We start from the raw sequence: 20,923 nt of genomic DNA on the forward strand, positions 1-20,923 counted from the left end.
CCAATATTTCTAACTTTGATTTAGTACTAGATTGCGATGAATAGTCAGAATCCCACTGTTGTGTGGAGTAAAACATTCAGAAATAATTAGACTCAAAAAATATCCTCAACATAGAAATGTAATGCCTAATAATAGCATATTGTATCCACCTGAGTATATGCAAGTTAAACAGGAACAAAGTAAAACATTTTAATATTGCTGGAATTTTATTTTAAACTGAAAATTGTTGTTGAACTACTTTAATTTGTCTCTGTATAGAGGATTAAAATCTTTTGACAAACAGTTCTCAGGTCTGCTGCCTTTACCCTATTGGCTTCTTTCACTCAGTTTATGAAGTCCGTCCTCCAGCAGAATTTCCTATTCAAATGCTAGAAGGCTTTTTGCCAGCTGGATGTTAACAGAGTACAGCCAATTCCTTACAATATTTGCTCTAATCTTTATTCTCTCTTTCATATTATTTCCCTTCCTCCCGTTCTCTGTCTTGGCAGAATTCTAAATCTTCATACAGGTCTCACTGTATTGATAATGTGAAGTTATTATAAAGCATAAAATCCCTTTTCCCTAGCCCGATTCCCAAAGGAAAAGATTAATTTAAAATTCACTATACAAATAAATAAATAAATAAATAAATTAAAAAATATATATTAAAAATTGGTATATTTTGCTAGCCTGCATATTTTTCCTGTAAATTTTTTTCCAGAGTTTTTAAATAAATCTCAGGTTATTAGCAGTACCATGAGAATTAAGGGATTATTTTCTCTTTTCTTACTTACACCTCATGATTTGAGCTGTGAAGAACTGCATCTTGGAGGGGGGAAGCAACAGCATGAAACATCATGAAAATGTGAAACAAAATCTCACAAAATTGTTCTCTCTAATGCATTTTATTTTCAACAAATGCCTATTTTTGTTGTTGTCACTATCAAATATTTAGCACTCAAGTAGTGTATTAGAAGCATCAGGAAAATAAGTGATATTAGCATATATTACATATTAAGAGTGGTTCAGGAAAAAAAAAAAGAAAAAGAGCTAGTTATGCATCAGGGCTGCAGGCAGAACTAGAGCAGCAGCTAGTTACTCACTGCCTGCTTAACCTAGCTGTGCTTCTTGGAGGGACACAGCACATCCTCCTGACACTTCTTCCTCCAACTCTGAGTCTGCCCCTGGTGCTGTGGATCCAGCACAGATCTTTGCTGCTCCAGAACAGGTGCCCCAGACATGCACAGGGAAGGGTAGTTTTACCACCCATAGCCCATGGAACCTGGTCCTTCCACGCCCATGACAAAGAAGGTTCCTGAGCATATGCAGCAAATCTGTCTTCTTGTTCACATGAAATGGGGCTTCGGGCTTTCAATGCCTTTGTGAACACTGGTACACAGCAATAATTCTTTGACAGTAGTACTCGCAGCCTGCAATGGTGCAAAACATCTGCAACGAAGGCAACTTTTTCAAATGAACTTAAATGGACCTACCTGAAAGTTTAGCTCTAGCACCTGTTGCTTTCCCAGCAGTATATACTAAGAGTTTGAGTATGATCCAATATGATCCATTTCTGATTTATGGCTGAAAAGGGCTGGTGCTTATAAAGGTAAGATACACTTTTATTATGTTAGGAAGGAAGGGGATTTTTTCCTTATGAGGACTGCTAGCTTCTTGGCTGAGTATTATAATCTTTTTATTGAGTAATTTTTTTAAGTAATTAATGTTGCAAAAGACTTAAGGTTTATAGAAGTTTCTTTTCTTCTTTTTCTTAAAGAAAGATATAACTAATAGCAAAATAGTTGCTGTAACTTCTCATATGCTTACTGCTGACCTCTAGATACAGTAGGAAAAAAAAATGTTTTTATTTTTTTATCAGTAATAGACTGATTTGTTTTTAAAATTATGTCAATATTTTATGCTGCAGAAGCCACTCAACATGACTTATTTAAAGTTATGACAGAAGTCTTTGTCACTTTTAGTTTTTCATATTAAGTAGTACTCCTCTTGTGTTATTTTATCTGCCTATTCCTCAGGAGAAGAAAAGAGGATATAAAAATGAAAAATGGTTACTCAAAACTTCCAGAACAATAGTGTTGTTCCCTGTTCATTTATTTTTGAGTTCTTGATTAAGTATAAATCCTATTGAAAGTGTGAAATTAAAACTATTTTTTTTCTTACATAATGTTTTAGATAATAATTCTGCCTCCTTGTACTTGCTTTTTTTTTTTTTTTTTTTTCCATAGTACCCTTTCAGGCCTTTAGATGTTATTTATTGTAAGATAGGAAATCATTAGGGCAGCCCTATTTTTTTTTTATTATTATTATTATTAAAAAAATAAACTTGAATTTAAAATAATATGGGCAATAAATAAAGAGACAAGCAGATTGAGAGTAAGAAAAGAAGGCAATGAGAAAATGTTTCGATGGGTGCCTTTGCTAAAACCAGTCACAAATGGCTATTAGTCTAAACAGTCCCATCTGGCAGAGATTTGTAGGCATCACAGGGAAGGTAGATTTTAAGGAAGGATTTAAAAGAGGATAAAGTGATATGATCTACAGGATTATCAGTGATAAATGAAATAGGCAAGGATTTAAAGTGTTAAGGAAGTTTTTAAGTACTCTGTACCTTTTAGTTCAAGACTTATAATGTGAGATAACTAACTTGTCTTCTTCAGTAGTTTGGAGGGTTTTGCACGGATAGTCTGGAGGGTTCATTGGTGGTCTAGAGAACTGTGGCTGCTTTATTGGCATAATAGTCTGCTATTCTGGTGAGAAACAAAACATCTGAGATCTAACAGGACAAGTTCAAAGTGCATACCTGTTATGTAGTTTCCCTTTCTGTGTGTAAGGGGTTGGAGAAAGCAGTTGCCACAAACTGTACAAAAGCCTGTATTTTATTGGCTGGTGTACTTATCCACTGAACTGTTGCTTTGTTATAGATATTATGAAGTATGATAGCAAGTACTCTGACAAAAGGAGTGTTTCAACAGTTCTCTTTTCAACTTTGTCCATTCCACTTGATTCCTTTCTCAGGAATCCTAGTGAATCCTTCATCTAGAAGGTAGAGCTGAAGTAAGAAGCTTATCATATAAAATGCATCAGAAAACTTAGTGTAAGGTGGTTTTGCTTAAAACACGTGAATACTGGTCCACTAGAAAACTGTATTTATGATCAATTTAAATATCTGGTAGTCATGCATAAACTTAAGGTGGCGTGTTCTTGTTTTTGTTCTTTTCCTCTCTTTTCTTTGCCCTTCCACCTTGCTGAGAATATTTCTTAGGGCCCTTGTGGAGTTCACCATTTACTGGATTTTGTTGCAGAACACTGTTTTTGGAAGCAGAGCTGCTTCCTATAGAAGTAGAATTTAGATTTATTTTTTTTTCAAAAAAAAAAAAAAGGCAAACAAACATGCAACAAAAGCATTCTTCAGAACAGTCTACAGAAGTGAAGAGTGTACTTGAGGCAGATAATACCATGGAAAAATCCAACTTGCTAAGGGAGACTTTAGAAAACTGCTAAGGGGGGGGGGGGGGGGGGGGGAGATCTCTGTAATGAAAACCTGGCTAATCCAAAGATATTCTGCTTTCCCTTTTTTATGTATGAACTGCAATAACTTCTTTGCTTTGGGCAACTTATATGGTGAAAAAGAGGTAACTATTACCAGGCTTGTTGAAAGTTCTGGGGAGAGTGTAGGGAAGGAGTTATTTTTAAAAGAAAACTAATGCTCTTTAATGGTAGAGCTGCCAGTACAGCATTCAATACTGTTCCATTCAGCCTCCATTTGCACGAGTTATACATCTTTAACCACATAACACTTCTCTCTGCAGTTCCTCTACCTCACCCATTAAACGTCACTCTTACAAGGATTTCCTGCAAAGATCATGTAATTGTGACCACAAAATGCAAGTTAAATACTATATGCTACCTGCTATTTCGCTAGCTGAAACATATCTGAAATAGGAAAGATCTCAGGATTATTTTTCCCAGGTGTCCCTGACAAAACACATAATATTTCCATACAGGAGTTACAAGCTGTTCTTTGTTCTATTCTAACCAAAGAAATTGCACTGTCATCTGTTTACAACAGCTTTTGAAATTCTGTCCCTTTCCAGTGAGTTTTATCTGGATTTTGCACATTTTTTTCAGGGCAATATAGTGTACAAGGCTCAACTTTTCCATATAGAACCACAGAATCTTTAAGGCTGGAAAAGATCTCTAAGATCATCTGATCCAACCATCCACCTACCACCAATGTCACCCACTAAACCATGTCCCTAAGTGCCAGGTCCAACCTTTCCTTAAACACCCCCAGGGACAGAGATGCCACCACCTCCCTGGGCAATCAATTCCACTGCCTGAATGCTCTTTCTGAGAAGAAATGTCTCCTAATTTCCAACCTAAACCTCCCTGGTGCAACTTGAGGCTATTCCCTCTAGTCCTATTGCTAGTAACCTTTGAGAAGATGCTGACCCCCAGCTCCCCACCACTTCCTTTCAGGTAGTTGTAGAGAGCAATAAGGTCTTCCCCTGAGTCTCCTCTTCTCCAGCCTGAACAACCCCACTTCCCTCAGCTGCTCCTTATAGGACTTGTGCTCCAGGCCCTTCACCAGCTTCATAGCTGGTCTCTGGACACGTTCTCAGATGCTGAAAGAGAGGGTTTCCAAAGCTCTGTATCTTATCCAGCCACTTCTAGGTAACAATCAGTGAAAAATTTTTACATGAAAGTGAAATTTGCAGAATTATACTGAAACCTGTCTTGTTTTTTTCACTTGACAGGACTGACTACTCCTGTTTTGGTTCATACAGAGAAAAGGAAATGAAAGAAGTGCAATTCTAGAGAAAGTTATTGCAAAGACAGTCCAGAATTCTGTGACTGGCTTTAAAGTTAAAAGTTTTTTTTAAAAAAAAAGCAGTCTCAGAGGAGAAACGTCTTTATAAACCTACTGGCTTCTGAGGCATTATAGTATACTTGGAACACGTTCAAGCTTTTCTCTGCAACAAAGAAAACCAGATTTTATTTATTTATTTATTTTAAAAAGTAAGATAAAAATTCTCATCTTTGCGACCATAGGCTTTAATTAAAAAAAGGTGTTCACAGGCCAACAAAATCATGATAGTTGGCAGTAATTCAGAGTGGCATGAGGTTTTTAAACAAAAGTAAGCCTAACACCTGTACTTATTAGTAGGTTTACTTGACAATCACAGAAGGCAACATTGTTATGTACAGATTCAGAGGTGAAGTGTCATGTGAAGAAATGCTTTAGAGAATGGGACATTAGATTGAAGTTTTTTGTATATTTTGAATTCAAAATTATAAGATAAAATCCAGAACTTTAAAACAGCAAATTTAATGAGAGTTAAGGTTTACCTTTCTGATTGCTTAACCTTTACACTTGATGTCAGCGTTGCTTACACACATGTGGACAGAATTCTTGAAATGTTCTTTTTTAAAATAATTGAGTTTGTGTTACTTGTATGACAGCAGAAACTAATGTTTGGAGCAAGGTAACCAAATGAGTAATGATCTCATGAACTGGGATATATACATTATACAATATATACATTATACAGTATAGAAAATTTGAATTTCAAGCTTGAAGACTAGACTTTGTATTAATAGTACTACTATAACTTCCTAGAATCTCCCTATACTGCCTGCATGGTGTCTAACTTATCATAGAAAGGCTTGGATTGGAAGGGACCTTATAGATCATATATTTCCAACCCCCTATCATGGGCAGGAATGACACCCACTAGATCAGGTTGCACTATCCAACCTGGCCTTGAACACCTCCAGAGATGAGGCATCCACAACTTTTCCGGGCAACCTGTTCCGGTGCTTCACCACATTCATTGTGAAGAATTTCCTCCTAACATCTAAATCTCCCCTCTTTCAGTTTAAAACCATTACCGCTTGTCCTATCACTATCTACCCAAGTACAAAGTCACTCTCCATCTTATATATAAGCCCCCTGTAAGCACTGAAAGGCCACAAAGGGGTCTCCCTGGAGCTGCTTCTTCTCCAGGTTGAACATCCCCAGCTCTCTCAGCCTGTTTTTTATAGAAGTGCTCCAGCCCTCTGATCATCTTCATGGCCTTCCTCTGGACCCACTCTAAGAAGTCCACATCTTTCTTGTGCTGGGGGCCCCACACCAGCAGTACTTTAAGTGGAGCCTCATGTGGACAGAGCAGAAGGGGGACAGTCACCTCCTTGACTTGTTGGACGTGCTTCTGTTGATGCAGCCCAGAAGGTGAACTGCATCCTGGGCTGCAAGTGCTCACTGCTGGCTCATCTTGAGATTTTCATCCACCAGAACTCCCAAGTCCTTCTCTGCAGGGCTGTTCTCAATGAATTCTTCTTATCTGTGCACATGTCTGGGATTGCCCCAACCCAGGTGCAGCACCTTGCAATTGGACTTGTTGATTCTCATTAGGTTCATGTGGGCCTACTTCTTGTCCAGGTCCCTTTGTATGGCATCCCTTCCTTCTGACATGTCAATGGCACTACTCAAGCTGGAGTCACCTGCAAACTTGCTGAGGGTGCACCCAATCCCACTGTCTATGTCACTGAAAACATATTAAACAGCACCAGTCCCAAGATGGACCCCTGAGGGACACCATTCACCACTGGCCTCCACCTAGACAATAGAGCAGTTGACCGCAACTCTTTGGGCACAGCCATCCATCCAATTCCTTACCCACTGAATGGTCTACCCTTAAAATCCATCTCTCCAACTTGGAGATCAGGATATCATGTGGGACCATGTCAAAGGCCTTGCAAAAGTCCAGGTAGATGACATTTGTCGGTCTTCCCTTTTTGACTGACTTTCACTCCATAATAGAAGGCCACCAGATTGGTCAGGCACAAATGGTGAAACCATGCTGGCTGTCTTGGATCACCTCCTTGTCCTACATGTGTCTTAATATTGCTTCAAGGAGGATCTGTTCCATGATGTTCCCAAGCACAGAGGTGAGACTCGCTGGTCTGTAGTGCCCTGGGTCTCCTCTTCTACCCTTTTTAAAAATGGGAGTTATGTTTCCCTTTGTCCAGTCCATGGGGACCTTGCTTGACTGTCATGACACATCAAATATGATGTAGAGTGGCTTGGAAATCACACCAGCCAGTTCCCTCAGGACCCCGGGATGCATGTTATCAGGCCCCGTAGACTCATACCTGCCAAGAGGTTCAGAGACTTGAGAGATGTGGGAAGCCTAACTGGTGGTGAAGACTGAGGCAAAGAAGTTGTTGAGTACCTCACCCTTCTCCATATCTGTTACCAGTTCTCCCTTTTTTATCAGAGGGGGTACGCTCTTATTGGCCTTTCTTTTTTGACCAACGTACCTCTAGAATCCCTTCTTGTTATCACTTGCATCACTTGAAAAGCCTATTTTCATCTGTGCCTTGGATTTTCTGATCCTATCCTTACACGTCCAGATGACATCCCTGTACTTTTCCCAGGCCACATGTTCCTGCTTCCACTGCCTGTGTATTCCCTTCTTACACGTCAGTTTGACCAGCAATTCCTTGCTCGGCCATGTTGGTTTCTTTCCCTACTTTCTTTCTTTCTTTCTGTCCTGGTTTCAGCTAGGATAGACTTAATTTTCCTCCTGCTAACTGGTATGGTACTGTGTTTTGGATTTAGGATGAGAATAATGTTGATAACACACTGATGTTTTAATTGTTGCAGAGCAGTGCTTACACCAAGCCAAGGACTTTTCAGCTCTCACACTGCCCTGCCAGCGGGCAGGCTAGGGGTGCAGCAGGAGCTGGGAGGGGACAGACCCAGGACAGTTGACCCAAACCGGCCAAAGGGGTAGTCCATATCATATGGCATCATGCTAAAAAATATAGAGGGGTGGCTACCTGGGGTGGGGGGTGGGCTGCTTGGGGATAGGCTGGGCATCGGTCAGCGGGTGGTGAGCAATTGCATTGTGCATCACTTGTTTCATACACATTATTATTATTAATACTATTATCATTATTTTTTCTTTTCTGTCCTAATAAACTGTCTTTATCTCAACCTACAAACTTTTACTTTTTTCTGATTCTCTCCCCCAGCCCTCAGGGAGTCGGGGGGAGGGAGCAAACAGCTGTGTGGTGCTTAGTTGCTGGCCAGGTTAAACCACAACACTTTCACATGGGGATGGAGAGCTCTTGTGCTGTAAGAAAACTGTCTTTAAAGAATTGCCAGCTCTGATCAGTTCATCCGTCCCTAAGGATAGTATTTCTGGGGATGTCATCCACTAGCCCTTTTTTACAGCTGGAAATTCTCTCTTCAGAAGTTCAGGGTCCTGACTTTGCTCTTTGCCAGGCTCATATTTCTTTATCACAAACTCAACCAGGGCATGGTAGCTGCAGCCCAGACTACCTCCAATCTTGGCCTATTTAATGATTTAATCAGCACTGGTGAGCACCAGGTCCAGTAACACTTCTCCTCTGGTTGGTTTGTCTTATACCTGGACCAGAAAGTCATCCTCAATGTGATCTGGGAGCCTCTTGAATTGCTTACAGCCTGCTGTGTGGCTTTCACAGCAGACAACTCAGTGGTTGAAGCCCCCTATCAGGATGAGTGCCCGCCAGCACAATGCTTCTTGTAGCAGAAGCACGAAGGCCTCATCAACAGGATCCCCTTGATCAGGAAGCCTGTAGTAGAACCCAACCACAAAGTCTCTTTTATTGGTCTGGTCTGTAGCTGCTACCCACAAGCTCTCAACCTGTCTGTGGCTGTTTCTCAGAAGCAACTACTGGCAATCCATCCATTTCTTAACACAGAGGGCAGTTTGCTTTCTGTTCCACACATAAAATAGAAAACTGGAAATAATACTGAATCTAAGAGTGTTTCTGACTTCAGGGGCTTCTCATGCAAGGCACTAGAGCTGTGCTTCTGAGGTTTTACTGTTCTTTTGAAGTAACCTGTTCTTGGCTCCACATGAGGATTCAGTATGGATGTCAGCTGTTCCTGGCATTTTCACACGGAGCAAAGAACATAAATGAAGAAAGCTACAGAACCTTCAGGTGAAATGCAGGCGATCCCTTGAAAGCAACATATCTCTGCCATACTGCTGATGTGACCTTCTATGCAGTGGAGAAAGGAAAAAAATAGTAGTTAACAAGTATAGGTGTGTAGTCTAAATTTGCAACCTACAATGCTTCATCTTTAATTCTGCATTTGATATTTCTCAGGTCAGCTGTCAGCAGCAGATGCTTTTCACCATTGTGCAGCTGCTTCTTGCGTGGAGAAAGTGACAGCTGACAGGTGAGGAAATCTGGAGAAACAAGTAGAGCTCATTAAAGAAGGGTAGAGGAGAGAAAAGGAAAAATATATTAACTGTAAAAGGCGAGGCTGGGAAGGACAAGGGTGGCATGGGGTGACTGCCACTACTAGCTGAAAGTGGAATAAGGAAGTTAAAAGGCTCCTGGCTCAACAAAGGTCCAGCAGTGAAGAACTATTCTTGCTTAAATTAAAATAAAATAAAAATAAATTAAAAAAAAAAAGTTAATATCTGTAATAAGGATTATTAATGTTTACAGAGCTTGCGCTATTGGCTATACATCATTATGTGTGTGAAAGTTGTCTATGGTCATCTGCATAAATCCAGTAAGGGTTTTGAAATAAAGCCTTGAACGCAAGCATCTAAATTTGGAGAGAAGTAGAGGATTTGGAGAGACAGTGCACTAGAGGTAGCAGCAATGTCTGCATGTGTTGTTCCTGTTTTAATTACTTTGTTTTTTCTATTAATAATTCTCCCTGTTGCCTACCCTAGCCCCTGGATATCACTGCCTCTTTCTACTTTGTCATAGTCCAAACATAGAACTCTTTCCTTCCAGAATAAGGAGTTAAAGGAATAGGTATAGACTGTACATTTACCTGTGGCCTAATAAATAATTTGGTATAGAATGAAGTGATGAAAATGGTAAAAAGACTTTGGGGAATAAAACTGTGTTTTAAAGAAAAAGAAAAAAAAAAACTCCAAGCATACTTTGCTGGGGTGTAGATTTTCAGAAGAATACAAAATTAGCCTGTAGAGTTGGCTTCTAGAGTAGGCTACTTATCTACAGAGCTCAATTCTAATGCACAGTAGAGAGGAGGGGAAGAGGACAAAGACCTCAAGCAGAGGGCTAGAAGGAGGATAAGCTGATGAGGGAATATTGCTTTGAAGAAGTAGGTTAGTAAAAGGACATTGTCAATCTTTCAGTATGCTACAATCTTTCTGCATTTCACATACTGCATGCAGATTGTGCTAAAGCCATTACAGGAATAGAAGTCCGCAGCTTATGCTGTATCCTGCACCCTTGCTCTTCTGAGAGACAGGAGTGACTGGGGTCATAGTCACCACTGGCATCAGCAGGTACAGCTTGCCTGGAGTCAGCGGAGCTGAACACCCACTCCTGGCAGCAGTAAAATCATCCTTGCGGACTTTTCATAGCCGAAAGACAACATTTCAAAGTGATTCTATTGGGAATATACATTCAATAAAGTGATAATACAGTATGTAACATTCTGGATATGTTATCCACTTACCTTTGTTGTGTAGATTATGTTTATCACCTGAGAAGGAATAATATACTCAAGGCAAAGAAAACTACTTTTTCTTTCAGAAAATCATTTTCTAAATGTGCTGAAAGAGGAGGCTTGCTTTTCTTCTGGGTAGAATAAACTCCATTTTTTTTTTTTTTGTCTGAATGAAGCATTTTCATCTTCCCATTACTGTGATTTCAGCTCTGCAGAAGCATGACTCCTGTGGATGGCAACAGGGATTATCTAGTGATTATTGCACAGAGGTGCATGCATAGAATATTTCAATGTTATTATGTCAAGTGCAGCTGCTGCAGAAACACAGCTTCTTGCTTTTTTTTTTTCCTCCTTTTATTCAAGGCAGTTGTCTCAGTGTGGGGCTTGCTAGTGATCATGTCCAGTCTAATTTTTTTTTTTTTTTTTTTTTTTTTTGGGGGGAGCGGGGGAGGAAGGCACGAATGAGCACAGAGAATAAAACTCTAAACTAATAGATAATGACCTCAGGTATCCAATGCTGGCTGCACCAGTCCTTCAAAGATTGTTCTCACAGTGGTAAAACATGGCTGATCTCAGAACGTTTGGGGATATAGGAGGTTGGGGTATAGGCTTGTAGGAGGAGGGTATTTTCTTGTGTAGGTTTTCTCGTTGGTTGGTTGGGGGGGGGTGGTGGAGGTTGTTTTTTTGTTGTGGCTTGGTTTCATTTACTTTGATTTAAAGGGTGTGCCTTATGTGCCTTTTTTTCCCCTTCTTCCTGAGACAGCAGAGACCTGGAGACCTGTCTAGAGAATGACTTAAAGATCTGGAGCAGGAAGGAGCAAGGTTCTTGCAACAGGTGCAAGAGGAAGATATTGCCTGGAAAACAGCCTCTCTGAGCTTGTTCATACTCTGTCATGCTCTTTTTCTGAATAAATATTGCTCTGTTTGTTTAATGTCTTAACCTTGGTCTTGGAGAAGTTCCTAGCTAAACATTTCTGTTTTGTCTTAAGGATAGGACAAAACTCAGTTTTATAAAAACAAGAAAATTTCTGGGAACAGGGAGAAGAGAGGGAAGGGGTCCAGGGGCAAGAAGGGGCAGAGGGCTAGGAGAACCTATGGGACATGAACAGCTGGTGTTATGGAGGTTGTAAGTTCAGAATAAAGCAAGGAACGTAGTGAAGATACTGGGTTGTGGATGGAAAGAGAAGTGAGTAGGTCTGGCTGCACAGCCCTTAGAGGAGTAGGCTTCTGTTTTTCCTCTTTCATTCTTGTCAACTGCCCACTTGTCCAGGGTCCTGTTCCATGACAGTACAGGCACAGAACTAAACTTCTGGTACTAGATGTACAAATGATCAGGGTGAAATGCAGATTTCTTGGAAACGGTACAAAGAGTTTTGAGCTTAATTTAAAGTGCCTAGAAAATAAAAACCCAGCTCTAAGAGAATTCACTAACTCATTTTTCACAGAGCACACATCTGCAGAGGGAGGAAAAAATATGGACATCGCAATGCAAAGCTCATCTGTACAGTAATTTAATATTCCATGTTGGGCTACAGCTTGATATTTAGTCTTTAGACAAAGAAGAGAGGGGGAAGTATGCAAAATGTTCAGGTCATAGACTCTACCAATCTTTTTTTTTTTTTTAACATAACCACAAATAAATTCTGATGCATTTGACTTCAGATCAGGTAAGCTAGTTGAAACAAATGTCTGTGTCATAGTGAGGTCTCCTAAATAAATAGGCAGGTGAGTTAGAGTTGGAGAATGAGCCTGGAGCTCCCATACAATGCTGCCAAATTTTGGATACATCACTGGTCTTCATCCTGACCTATTTCAGCATTTGCCTGAAATGATGCAAATCATGCCCATGATACCCTGACTCTCTTCCCTAGTTCTATAGACCTGTATGATCATATCATAGGTGTCTGCACCTAAGTTAATGCACACCTAACCTATCATAGTCTAATGGGGCAACAGAAATGATGACTTACCTGAGATTTGGCATCATGTTGAAGATGGAATAACATGTTGCACTCTTAGGCTTAGGTTAGAGTGTTTCTTGTCTGCAAGTTACGGTGGATAAATTCCATTCTGAAGTGAGTTTGGAGAAATTCTTCCCTTCTTGCATGCCGTATTTTCTGATACATGAGTAGTAATTTGTGCTACTGAAAAACATCATGTACTTTTCTGCTCTTGCATAGTAGAGTATAGGATTATAAAAAATGGCATTTATTTTTTAATTACAAAAAAAAAAAAAACTTCTTCCTGAAAGATCAACAAAGTACAAAAACTACCACAGCAGATGCAATTAGCTAGATTTTCAGTTATGCTGTTGGAATTGCAAGTGTCCTTAACATACAACACAATTGATTTGCACACATACAGTAGATACTTGCATTTGTAAACTGAACTTCCATAAATACCAGCACATAATGTTTCAATATCTAGACATTTTGAGTTTATTTGAATTTTCTAATGAATCAGTTGATTTGAGAGGGTAGGAGAAGAGAAATATCCTCTCAAACTCTAATCTAAGTCATTCTGTAATGGTGATCAATATTAGATCCATCTGAAAAAGTAAACAGTAGGTTCAAGTACATATATCAAATTGGAAAAGTTTGTAAAGTGTTCTTCAGGGACTTGATCCAAAGCTGTGTAATTCAGAATTAAGACTCTTATTTACTTCAGTAGGATAGGATTAATCATTTTCATGACATCTTCATTATTGTTTTTTGGGGGGGGGGGGAGTGGTTATAGTGTTAATGACGTTTACAGCTTGTCGTAAACTGAGAAGAGCTGGTAATGCTAACTGAGAAGATAATATAGAAACTGACAGAAATGCAAGCCAAGTGACTGAAATGTAAACTAAAATGTACAGTCACTGTGAGGAGGCAGGAGATGAAAAATGTGCCTTGATAGAGATGCAGGCTGGTGAAATGTACAGCCAGCTGAATACTGAAAATACTAATTTTAAAATAATTGTCCTCCAAGGAAATGTCTGCATTTTCAACTGTTGCTTAACTATTTGGCTTGTTCAAAATATCAGAAATATTTGTTCTATATTGTAGCTACAAAAAGAAAAAAAGGACTGAGTTTTAAAGCAGAGACTGTAGGTATATATCACAAAATCAGTCTTTCTTTCATTTCTTTTTCACTTCTTTCATCAGTCTTTCATAGAGCTTTGAGGTACTAGGCAGTGCAATACCGACCTACCAATTAATGAAGAGATTTGGATAAGTGATGAAAAATCCTTATGGAGCTGGAGGAACTTTGCAAAAGGGATTGAGAGTTAAGACTGAATTCAAAGTCCTTTGAGTACAGTAGTTCCCAGCAAACTTACTAAGAAATGATGCAGCAGTTTCTGTGTACCTGGACAAGTTATATGATATATGGCAGGTAGACAGGTCAAGTGTCAGAAGGATTATGCGAGCACAAATAGTAAAAGTAAGAAAGGGAAACTTTCAAGCTACTCTTCTTTATTAATATATATCTTTATTAATGGGGGAAAAAAAAGATAATCACACATTACTTGAAATTAATATATATATATATATCTAATTTTCATTTCACTTGTCAGTCATACTCTAGAAAAGCAAACACTTGACCAATAAAAAAATCAAGAACAAAAAACCTCAAAGCTTAAATCCTTTATACTGTTCCATGTTTTTAGTCATGTATTCAAGCATGTCAGATCCTGATTACATATTTAATCATTAGCTAGATAGCACAATTAGTAGAGCTTAATTTTCTGCAATTCCAAAATGGGAAATGTTTTCTTGGTTTATTTTCTGTATTTAGGGAATAAATAAGATTTTTGGTGGTTTGGTGGTTTTTTTTTGCCCCCCCCCCCGAACTCTGTAAGCATAATTTTCATTATTTGAAAGTGATTAACTGAAGCAAATTGTCCAATAGGAGACTGTGGTTTAGAGGTATGGCTTTGAAATTCTGAATATGGCAGGGGAAAATGTATTCTAATGATCTGTGTGAATTGTTAATGGAAAGTGAGAAGCATTGCTACACTATATATCCAGGGGGGAGGGGAGGTTATTAGGAAAACATGACTGCAAGTTTAAGTCTTTAGAAATCTCCTTACATAAGCACTTTAAAATTGTCTAAAGAGCCTGTCAATTTAGAGGAGAAAATGCATCTCTGGAAATACACATGAAGGGTGAAACAGTGTGCAGTGTCTAATCTGCTCTAGCCTTATTTGAGTAAGGGTCAGGTTTTCCTGGTCACTTGAGAGAAGAAGTCTTGATTACCCAGTCTGTGCCTCTTCTGTGAGCTTTAGTAGTTGCAGAGTCTGTATCCAGACTGACCCCAATCCTGGACCTGAGGTGTTATTCCACAGTACAGCTGGGGACAGGGGGGGATCCGTAATTTCTCTAACTTTTATTCTAAATCCACCCACTTTGTACTATACTTCTCACATTGACAAGGATATTCTGTGCATTAATGAAGAAGTGTAAGGAAAACTTTAGCTATAACACACCTTACGCTTCCCTCACCTCCCCAGAGCTCTGCTGAAACTTCCCAGGTTATATAAATTCTTTTCTCATGCTCCCTTTATCAGATGATGCATTTAGAAGGCAGATTTGACCCTGATATTGCATATGGATGCAGTCAGGTGTGACAGGCTTTTCCTATAGCAGCATATTGTCTGGGAAGGAAACAATCTAGTATATATTCACTACACATGCATGCATCTTTATGCACTTGCAAGCAACAAGAATTTTCTACAGACAGAAAAATCCTCTTCTATTTTGCTCTTCAAAAGTTCAGAAGTAGTATGCACATCTACAGTGTCAGATATTAAACCTAACTAAGCATGTGGACATGCAAAGTTTGTCTCAAGGATGATAGGATACTGTGAGGTGCTTAATGGAACATTCAGTATCCCTTTAATGTCAGCACAGGTCTAAGAAGTAAGTCTGAGATTCTACATTAATCTGTTAAGGTGAAGAAATAAAGGAACTCACTTAGCCAGACATATGCTGGGTTTTTCATATCCTACACACTACTAGAGTTTTGCAGTCCACAAGCAAAATTTTACAGGCTGTTGATCTATATGTGAATTATTGCCCTGGGTATTTCAGAAATGAAAAAAAGTTTCATTTTAGAAATGCTGTTTTCTATGCAATTAAGATTTCATAATGATATTTAGGCACTTCAGTTTAGGACATGTGCCTAGTAACTGGATCAGCATTAAAAACTTTAATATTGTCTTTGGAACAGTTGGTCTCTGAATTTATAATCCACAACATGAAAGAATTTAGGCAATGGATAGGAGTTGCTATTATCCATAGTAGTAAATGTTTTTATATAATTGGTGTTTTTATCAAAATAGGCATACTCAGTAGCCCTGGAGATTGGTTAAATCATATGTAGCAAAATTAATGTTAACCAGTTCAACTGTAAACATTTAAAAATGCCCAGTATGAATTCAACTACTGTGAATTATCTGTTATCTGTTCATCATCCAGTGAGGCTAGAATAACTGCCATTGAATATTTGTTTCACAAACCTTCTGAGATTGTGTAAAGTACATTTTATATATTAACAGTGGACAAAAGAGAAAAGCTGCTCTTGGAGCACACAAACAAGACAAACCACAAAAGCCAGAGAATTCAGATTTAAATATGTAATTTAAAAGATGCTCTTGCCTTTGAACTTGCAGGGTTTTGTTAGCATATATCTGAGCCACAGTGTGATTTAAATCCAGGTTTTTGTCTACAACAGGTTTCTGATTGAAACAAGATAAAAAACTCTATGAATTCATTGTTCATGTGCATTTGTAGAGCAAAAAGCTATCCCACACAAGTGTCAAGCTAGATTTTTTTTTCCTTCTATTTGATTCATAAGACACAGGGATTGTGGTTCCATTTACGTTTAAGACAGACAAGAATTCTTTCACTTGAAAATGACGTGAAGATCTTTCTTTGGAGCTACTTAATAGCATGTTATTGACTTTACTTTCAGAATATAAAGTTCTTTCTAGAAAGAATACTAAAGACAACTATAGTATAACTAGTTTGTACCATTATCAAAATTATATGACATGGTATTATGTAAGCATATAAACTTTCCACAAAGAAGTCTTCTAAAAAGGTCAATTCTCCCAACCCCTGTTGAGGTTTATCCAGCAGGTATGCTTATATTTCTGCTTGTTAAACTCATTGATGTTGAATTATTAAACGTAGCAAAATCTAACTGGAAATCTCATCTCCAAGTCCAGCTGCTTCCTTGAGTCAGTAATTTCTCACTATCTCTTTTAAATCTCCTCACAAGCTGGACAAGCATGGTATGTTTCCCTTCTTCAAACTCCACTTGGCTGCCACTGCAATTTTTTTTCTCTTTGCTTTTATGTTCTTTGAATTCAGTGCTTAAAGCATTTGCTTGAAGTTTTGTCTTCATGCAGCTAACGTCTTTATAACCATTGCAAAACATTTTCTAACAGCCTTTTCCCAAAGAATGTGCTCTACTATATCTATACCTTCTCTGCTTGTACAATTCTTAATTAGCTTCCTTGAATTTATATTGTTAGCTTTTTAACTGACTTCCCTCCACCCTGTTCAACTTCTCTTTTTTTTTTTTTCTTTGTAGGTTTTTTTCTTGTTCTTACTTGTTCAGATTTCCTCACACTTTGTGTGTGGAGAAGGGTGTTTAGAGGCTGGGTGTTTTGTTTGTTTTCAAGCACTGTTATGGATTGTTCAAGAACTGTGAATAGCATTCCCCAAGTCTGTTCTAAACTGACATATAAATAGATTACTTGAGAGAAATGTACTTTACACAGCTTGATCTTGCCCTTTATTGTATTTGCTAAACTAAAACATTACTATGCAAATGAACACCCTTCTTCCAACACATACGCTTCGCTTCTTCAAAGTTGAAAAACATTTCTTTCTCCTTCTGCCCTAGGAACAGGAGCCTGAACCCTATGAGGTTTAAGTACTGCTCAGCAAAGTTCATTAAACTGGTCTTCTAAGATAAGAGAGTTATGTGGACATGTGATCAAAGGAAGCTCAAGAGCAACCAAGACGGTAGAGAAGGCTTAGGCTATTGTTTGTATTGTAATGCTGTCTTCCTTAAATAAAGGCAACTAGCGTCACTGAAGTGTCACATTTGAAATGTTTAATGAAGCTCTATGTCTTCCACCAAATTTCTTTCTGAAAACCAAGTATGTACCAATAAACATGACCCTTCTTTAGTACACACTGTATCTGCAGATCCTTTCTTACTATCTCTCTAATAGACTCCCACTTACTCACAGGATAGTTATTTTAATGTGGTGTATTGAACACTGCCTTCCAGCCTAAGGGTGGTACAGAATATACAGGGAATGACCAAAGTAGGGTGGAAAAGAACTTTTTTCCTCTTTGTCTTGCTAGTTAGAGAGCAGAACATTGCCTCAACTGCAATTTTTTTCCCCCTTGACTTGAGTTGTTCTGTGGTGGACTTAATTTTTCTTTATTTGATTTGTTTTAATGTGATTACACCGGTAACACAAAAGTCTTGGCTTAACTTTTCTAGGAGAAAGATCCCTGGCGTGGCTACAAAGAAGAAATGGGGGGGAACCTGTCATTCCCACCTCCCAACCCTGGATTTCTTTCTTTAGTGACTTTGTTGATGTTGATCAGAAGGAGAAACTTTTTTCCCACTGAGTAACAAGAAATTTATTAAGAATTTACAAAGAAATCTTTAACTCCTTAGAACTTCTAGATGAAAATACAATAGGGAGCCTTGATTTGCTACCATGTGTATTTATTGAAGACTACCTAACAGAGGGAAACACATGTGTTTGAAGAGCATTGAATGTGATCTGCTTCTGTAGATTTTAAGCAAACACTGTATCTATCCAATATCTTCTTGCTAAAAACTGACACCAGAACTGAGGGAGAAACGTATTTTCAAAGTACATATTCCACACCGTATCTGTACCAGCAGCAGGTGTCTGGGTGTTGTGGGGCCACTGCATGAGGCGATGCCAGGGCTGCCCTGTTCTGGCCCCACTGCAGGGCAGGGCCGGGCCCTGCAGCCAAGATGGCGGCGCCTCACCTTGAGGGCAGCCTGGGGAAGGGACGGCAAGCACCGCACGGCAGGGGGTGGTATGAGGAGCGGCCCTGCCCAGACAGCAAGGGGAGAGGAGGTGCTCTAGGTACCAGATAAGAGATGTCCCTGCAACCTGCTTTGGAGACCATGGTGGAGCAGGAGGAGAGTGTGAGGAGGAAGAAGTGAAAGAGAGGAGCTGTCTTTCTCATTACCCTACTCCACTATTTATTGGCAATAAATTAATTTCCCCCACTTAATTCTGTTTTGCACTTCACAGTAACTGCTGTGTGATATCCCTGATTTTGTCTCAACACAGGAATTTTTCTATCTTACTTTCTCCCTGTGTCCTGTTTGGGAGAGGGAGTGAGAGAGTGGCTGGGTGGGGTCTGGTAGTCAAATGAAGTCAGCCCACTAGTGTCAAAGCTCTGCTCAGTTTTGAGGGAGATCAGCACAAAGGGTTCATCAGTATCCATGAAAGACATGGACAGCTGTTCTAATAACAGCCTTTTTTCTAGGCACTTTCACATGCTTTTTCTTAAGATGTCAATCATACCTTCTGGATGCAGCTTCTCTTCCAGCTCTCCTCCCCTTGGAATAAAGGACAAACAATACAGTGGCAGTATTATGTTTTTCACCATGTAGCTGCAAATGTCCTCAAAAGATGGGGCGGAAGGGACAACATGACAGACAGGATGGGCTTGTGTAAGGAAAATCTTCCAAAGCTGTAATTATCATTAAAAGACCTGATATTTGAATATCATCAACAACAGTAAACTGCTAGAATGCATATAATGATTGTGCTCTATATGCTTTTTTTATAGCTTTAGGAAATGTTGTTTGTTTGTTTGTTTTTATTTTTTTTTTTTGGGGGGGGTGGTGGTTTAAAGCTGAGGATGTGATAACGAAAACCAGACTTTCTTAATTGTGATTCTTCATCAACTTTGACATCTGTAGGTCTTACTCTGTCATTCTTGTTCATTTGGGCAAAGCATTATGTCTCCAGTACGTGTACAACCATACTTGAGCTTGAAGCAATTCTTTTTAAAGTCTTTCTTTTTTCATAATCTGTTCTCTGATAAGGTTCCAGTTTATATCATGTTGTTCCAGAAATATGTAGTACCTATAGCTGTCATTGCACTTGTCCCTGTTAGCTTCCTTGTCTGCTAGCAAGCTTCTACTATGAAGATGCTGAAATTATACACTTCTGATGATAGAAGAACACTTTATTCCCATTACATGTAGCCTTAAGTATACACATTACTCATACCAACACTGTCATTTATTGACAGTGTTGAACTGTCAGTGTCCTAGTTAGCACAGTTAGGTACTGTAGCTTCAGTTACTAGACAGAATGACATTTTGTTCATGGAGCTTGTTATTACTTTTTGATTTTACACACTGGATTAAAGCCAAAACGCAGACTGGCTCATACAGGGGGGTAGGGTAAGAGACAGGAGTGGTTAACCATTTGCACAACACAGAATTTAGAGGTAGACCAAACCTGAGGAGCTGAATTCAGAGAGAGGGATTTTTTCATTGTTCTTGGTGCTCTTTTAAAGAGTGTTACATCTTTGCTCTTTAGTTCACACAAATGTGAAACTATTGAATACTAAGGAATTCCAACCAAATGGCAATATTAGCTTCAAATTAGATCATTTGAAGTTCCTGTGTTGGAAGGGAATACAAGAGATCAATAAGAGCATTGTTCATTCTGAATCTGGAATTAGCATTCTGCAGAAATTTGTGACAAATATTGGGATTGGTATGAATGCTATATGAATAGCAAATATGTGTTTAAGAGGGGTTAAGAAGGACTTCTGTTGATAATGAAGAACACTATTCCCAGGACACTACTCCCAGGTTGCTATTCCTAGTGGTAAAATAGAGAAATATTGTCTGTATCTAAGTATGTGATACTGCCAAAGCACAGGCTTTCTCCACAGGCAATAAAGCAGCAGAGGAACTTGCATTTGAATGCTGGCGTGACTGCAACAAAGTTGCAGTTTATTACATAAACCATTTTTTTTTCTGTTCACACCTGGGGGAAAAAGGACACACTCTTGTAAAGCAAGCCAAAAAAAGGCTGAGCAGTACCTTGCCTCAAGTTTAAAGACACTTAAGTGAGCACCAGTCTGAAGCAAAGAGCAGTCTATAACAAGTGCTAAATCCCTGTTGGAGATAAACCACGTCTGTTGTCAGCAGTTAAGAGGAACTCAAGAAACGTGGTGAGGACCTGAAAGCTGCCTTTTTTTTTTTTTTTTCCTGTCTTGTATGTGTGAACCTGGCCAAACCATACAGATTCATTTCATGGTGCTTCTGAGTGCAGAAAGTAATTTTGATTAAAGACTTAAAAGAAAGAAAACAAAACAAAAAACACACACGCAACTGTAGGAATCTTGATGT

At 38.9% G+C, this 20,923-nt stretch overlaps 1 long non-coding RNA gene across 1 annotated transcript; it reads left to right on the forward strand.

Moving 5' to 3' along the window:
* Nucleotides 1–1,488: 1,488 nt before the first annotated feature.
* On the forward strand, nt 1,489–12,587 carry LOC308188271. Its single transcript, XR_013945308.1, has 3 exons — nt 1,489–1,588; nt 9,166–9,238; nt 11,259–12,587. It is a non-coding gene; the product is annotated as an uncharacterized lncRNA (long non-coding RNA).
* The last annotated feature ends 8,336 nt before the right edge of the window (nt 12,588–20,923 follow it).

Source organism: Anser brachyrhynchus, assembly GCF_964034855.1.
Source record: "Anser brachyrhynchus genome assembly, chromosome: 1".
NCBI classification, from domain to species: Eukaryota; Metazoa; Chordata; class Aves; order Anseriformes; family Anatidae; genus Anser; species Anser brachyrhynchus.